At 40.9% G+C, this 6,000-nt stretch overlaps 1 non-coding gene across 1 annotated transcript; it reads left to right on the forward strand.

The window, feature by feature from the left end:
• The first annotated feature begins 2,593 nt into the window (after nt 1–2,593).
• Nucleotides 2,594–2,695, forward strand: LOC123459062. Its single transcript, XR_006635991.1, has one exon. It is a non-coding gene; the product is annotated as a U6 spliceosomal RNA (small nuclear RNA).
• The last annotated feature ends 3,305 nt before the right edge of the window (nt 2,696–6,000 follow it).

The following is a 6,000-nucleotide window of genomic DNA, read 5'->3' on the forward strand; positions in this document are numbered from 1 at the left end:
ATATCACTAGACCACAATACTCTTGTATATAGTCAACCATTTTAAATGTTTCTATGAAGATACATTTTAGGTAAGATTAGCATTTCCATGAGCACACTTTGAATAAAGCAAATTTAAGTTAAATAAGTTAAAAGCCTTAATAGAAAAAGACTGACCTCCCTACACAGTTTGAATGTATGATAGTAAATTCCATCTACATTCAAACTTACAGGAATTTACAGGGAATAAGATAATAGATGGTAGATAGATTAGAGAGATATATGACAGGTAGATGACAGATATATAATAGATGGATGGATGAATGTATAGACAGACAGATAGAGAATTGTTAAATCCAAAATCTGTGGTAGACCAGGAGGCAGAGACCAAGTGAAGGGATGATGCATCAGTGTAAGCCCACCAACACTCTGCCACTATACTCTTACATTCAGTCAACCAGAAGGATTTGGACTCCCCACAAGTGGCGCTGCAATGCTGAATTGAACCTTGTTTGTTGTCAAAAGAAAGGGTCAGGGCTGGAGAGATGGCTTAGTGGTTAAGCGCTTGCCTGTGAAGCCTAAGGACCCTGGTTCGAGGCTCGGTTCCCCAGGTCCCACGTTAGCCAGATGCACAAGGGGGCGCATGCGTCTGGAGTTCGTTTGCAGAGGCTGGAAGCCCTGGCGCACCCATTCTCTCTCTCTCCCTCTATCTGTCTTTCTCTCTGTGTCTGTTGCTCTCAAATAAATAAAATAAATGAAAAGAAAGGGTCAAAAAATGACACGATAATGTAAATACTGTGTCCAGAACTGCCCGTGTCCATTGCAGGTGTGTGAAGATCTTTAAAATGACTCTACATGTTTGGTGCCTCCAAAGCAACAAAGCAATTTTTAGGATTCTTTCACTTTGCTTTTCTCTACCTGACAAAAAAAAAAAAAAAAAAAAAAAAAAACAACCTGTATGAGGTAAGCATTGAAGGAGAGGCATGTGTTCAGTGGCCACCAGGAGAAGAAACATGGACTTTAGATCCACAAAACCCTGTAGGGTCCCTGCAGGTCCCATCTGGTCATCTGGTCAACCTTGAAAGTATGAGAGATAGTTTAGCAGGATCCTCTCTTCACACAGAATCTAAGGTCCTTTTTGTAAGCCATGTGCCAGGTCGATAATGAGACCTTACAAATTATTTTTTCTAAATTAATAAATAAAAGAATTCTAGATCCCACAGTGACAGAGACAAGGTTGGTTCCCAGCCAGCTTTTAACACCATGCTTCCTGTGATCTGAGCTTACATACAAACTGGCTGGCTATTTATTTAAATAGAAAATAGGCAGGACCCATTCCTTCATTTGTAAGACTTCAAGGGAAGATTTTTATTTTGTTTTATTTATTTATTTGAGAGACAGGAAAAAGCAGATAGACAGAGAGAAAGAGAATAGGCACACCAGGGCCTATAGCCCTGCAAATGCACTCCAAACACATGTGCCACCGTGTACAACTGGCTTATGTGGGTCCTAGGAAATCAAACCTGGGTCCTTTGCCTTTGTAGGCAAGCACCTTAACTGCTAAGACATCACTCCAGCCCATCAAAGGAAGATTTTCATTCAAAGAGAGGATAAATAACCTCAGGATCCCTCCCTTTAAGCACCTACAGTTCGTATAATGTGTATCTCTCAATTAAACCTTACTTAAGAGATCAATATCTTTTGGGTTAGAGATATGGTTAAGTGGGTAGAGTACTTGCCTAGCATACACAAACACTTGGTTTTAATCCCCAGAACCACATAAACTGGGTGTGGTGATACAAATCTGCAATTTCAGTACTTGAGAGGTAGACACGGGAAGATCAGAAATTCAAGGTCATTTACAGAAAATGCCAGCCTAGCCTGAGTCACATGATACTCTGTCTCAAAAAAAAGATCAATATCTTCATTAATTTTTAAAACCAAGCTTTGGGGACTGATAACATGGCATAATTGGTAAGAAACTTGTCACACAAGCATACATACACACACACACACACACACACACACACACACACAAATAAATTTTTATTTTTTGGTTTTTCTTGGTAGGGTCTCACTCTAGTTCAGGCTGACCTGGAATTCACTATGTCATCTCAGGGTGGCCTTGAACTCATGGCAATCCTCCTACCTCTGCCTCCCAAATGCTGGGATTAAAGGCGTGCACCACCACACCCAGCCTAAAAAAATAAATTTTTAAAAAGAGGCTGAAGAGATGGCTCAGTGGTTAAGATACTTGCCTGCAAAACCTAAGTATCTGTGTTTAATTCCCCAGTACCCACATAAAGGCAGATGTACAAGGTAGCACATGCATCTGGGAGTCATTTGCCATGGTTAGAAGCCCTGGCATGCCCATTTTCTCTCTCTCTCTCTCTCTCTCTCTCTCTTTTCTCTGTCTCTCTCTCCCCTCTCTTAAATAATTTAAAAAAAAAAAAAAACTAGGGCTGATGATGTAGCTCATGTGGTTGCCTCATATCCACAAGGCCCTGGGTTCAATTCTAGCCCACAAACAAAAGATCTAAACAATAGAATTTCTTTACTACCTTCAAGGAAGAGAAGGTCAGCAAAAGGCCAGATTCTAGATCACCTGTAAAACTGTGCTTTGGGAGCACGTAAACTAAAATTGGAAAAATGCAGAGAAAATGAGCATGGTCAGTACACAGGGTGACATGCACGTTTGTGAAGCATTCCATATATATTTTTTTAAACAAAAGAGATGTTTTTGTCATAATTCATTGTATAGTAAGTAGTCTTTGCTTCCCAAAGCTCCAGTTAACTACAGTCTGAAAATGTTACACGGAAAATTCCAGAAATAAATAATTCATATGTTTAAAATTGCACACTATTTGAGCACTGTGATGACATCCTGTGCCACCTCATTCCATCTCACTGAGGACATGAGTCACCCTCCCTTTGTCCAGTGTGTCCATGTTGGATACACTATCCAGCCATGAATCCCCTCCTCCACCTGTTAGTCACTTCTTCTCACATTAGTCACCTAGAAGCCAGCTCAGTTCTCAGAAGGTTGCAGTATTTTGGTGCTAAGTTCAAGTAACACTTACTGTACTTAATAATGGCTATAAAACATAAATATAGTGATATTGACAATTTTATTACAGTAGAGTTGCAGTTGTTCTATTTTGTTATTATTTTTGTTGACTTCTTACTATGCCTAATCTATAAATTAAATTTCATCAATACATGTTGCTGTGGTTTGGATATGAGTATGTCCTCTAAGGATTTATGTATTGAAATTTACTCTCCACTGAGAACTAAGAGGAGGGAAACTTACTCTGAGTATGGCACATAGAAGCAGTCTTTGGGAGGTGATTAGGATTAAGACATCAGAGTAAAGCCCCATGTTTAAACATTTGTAGCTTTATCAGAAAATGGAGCCACCCTGTTTGCCATGTTGAGGTGGCACTGTAGAGAAATTAACAGTCACACTGGTCTAGAAATAACTTATTTTTTTTCCATTTGTAAAAGGGTAATGAACAGTATTAAATGTGTAAAATGTAACATCTTATCTGTGTGGATTTGATTACACAACTAATAAAGTATTCTCTAAATTAACAAAAGACAGAGAGAGACCAAAGGATGGATGGACACACACACAAACACACACACACACACACACACACACACACACACACACACGTTCCCTTTCTCTCCCCAGGACCCATATAAGACAGATATACAAGGTGGCACATTGTGGCTGAAGTTGGTGTTTATGGTGGCTAGAGGCCCTAGAATACCTACTTTCTCTCTCTTCTCTCTCTCTCCCCCCTCCTTCTCTCAAATAAGTAAATATTTTAAAAATATATTTATTTGTGGAGAGAGAGGAAGTAAGAGAGTGTGGGCATTGTCATAGCCTCTTGCTGCTACTTTACACGGGTACCAGGAAATGAACCTTGACCAGCAATCTTTTCAAGCAACTGCTTTTAGCTGCTAAGCCATCTTCCCAGCCCAAATGAAAGGGACCCTGTCCCCCTTGCCAACCTAGAATTCCCTTGACAGAAACTTACCGGCAAAGAACTCAAGCCTGCAGTGAATTCCACCTAAGTAACTCTCTTTTAGTTTACAATGAAAGTGTGTATGGGGCAGGATACCACACTACAAAAAAATATATATTCAACTGAGTCCATGTAAACTTGAAAAGATGGGCATTACTTTATTTTTCTTTAATCTTCAATGTTACTTAAATACTCATTTTTAAATGTTGGTAACTATCTGAAAATAAAACACCTGGTTTAAAACTTCTGAGTCAGAAGACCTGGGTTTTGAACTGACTGCCAAAGACCACTCATGTGGGAATATAGAAGCTTCTTCCCAGGCCAAGCTTTTTGTTTTCTTTAGTTTTGGAGATGCGTGTTCTTTCCTCTATGGTCTCAGGATGACCTGGAATTAATTCTGGAGACCAGGTTGGCCTTTAACTCAGAGTGGTCCTGGTACCTCAGCCTCCCAAGTGCTGGATTGTAGGCATGAGCCACCACGCCCATTTCCAGGTCAAACTTTTGCCCAGTCACTGGTAAGGTGGAGCTAACACCTGCCCTCTGATCTCACAAGACTCTTGATGGACAAATACAGTAACTTAGGCAGTGGCTTTATCAACTGCTAAAGGAAAAAAGTATTCTTTTGTTGGCCACTTGGCAATTCTGAACTCAGGAGTCATACTAACTGTACTTTGTAGCTTGTACCAGTAACTACTAATGAGGCAATGGAGCAGTCTTGTGACTAAGTGCAACTCCCTGTGTTCTGAGTATCACCGTGACCCTGGGACAATGATACCATAAGACCACACACACACATACACACACACACACACAAGAAAAAAAAAAAAACGAGGAAGCAGTGATAACGTAAGCAAATGAATGAGTGAAAGAATGTAACTAAAGTCACTTGGTTATTATAGCCACGCTAATAATAGTATTGTTCCCATTTTATAGCTAAGAAAAGCTGAAGACCAATGCTTTAGGTGGAGAGCTATGATTGGAAGCCAAGTGGTTTCATTTCTGGTAGCCCGGTCTGCTCCTGTTCATCTGTCCCCATATGCCCTTCATCACACAGGGCTGTTTCAATTACCTTCTCACTGCTGGGACCAGAAGCAGCTTATGGGAGAAAAGGGTTTATTTCAGTTTATAGTTTCGAGGGAAGTTTCACCATGGTGGGGAAAGCATGGCACAAGCAGGAAGTTGGTTCACATTGTCACATAGCAGCAGCAAAGAGGAAGTAGTGTGTGCTGGACTTGGAACTGGGTGATATTGCCAAAGCTCACCCCCCAGTGACACCTTCTACAGCAAGGCTCCACCTCCTAAAGGCTCCTCAACTTTCCCAAAGTACCACCAGCTTGGGACCAAGTATTCAAAACATATGAGCATATGGTAGACATTTTATGTTCGAATCACCACTAAGGTCATTGTGATAATGAGACATGTTTTGTTGCCTCGCTTATAACTTCCTCCCCAAGGCAAGTCATAGAAACTCTAATCTCCCCTGCCTTTAGTTGGTCATAAATTCCCTGACTAAAAGTACTAGTTACTTTTGCAGCTCTGTGACCAAAACACCTGACAGAAACAACTTCAGAGAGAAAAGGTTTATTTTTCCTGATAGCTTCAGAGGGATTTCAGTCAACACAACTGATGGTAGTTCCTCACACAGCCCTGGCCAGGAACCAGAGGCAGGTACAACCTCAGAATCCTACCCTTGGTGACCTACTTCTACTAGCCAGGCCCCACCTCCTCCAGGCTCCACACCCTTCCAAATAGCACCATGGGCCAGGGAACAAGTACTCATAGCTTTTTTTTTTTTTTTTTTTTTTTTTTTTTGAGGCAAGCCCAACAGACTGGCCTTTTTTTTTCAATGTGAGAGAGCAAAAGAGAGAGAGAATTGGTGTGCTAGGACCTCCATCCACTGCAATTGAACTCTACATGCATGTGGCCCCCTGTGCACACGCCCATTGCACACTTGTGTCACTTTGTGCATGTGTCTTATGTGGGACCTGGAA

Source organism: Jaculus jaculus, chromosome 2 (genome assembly GCF_020740685.1).
Source record: "Jaculus jaculus isolate mJacJac1 chromosome 2, mJacJac1.mat.Y.cur, whole genome shotgun sequence".
NCBI classification, from domain to species: Eukaryota; Metazoa; Chordata; class Mammalia; order Rodentia; family Dipodidae; genus Jaculus; species Jaculus jaculus.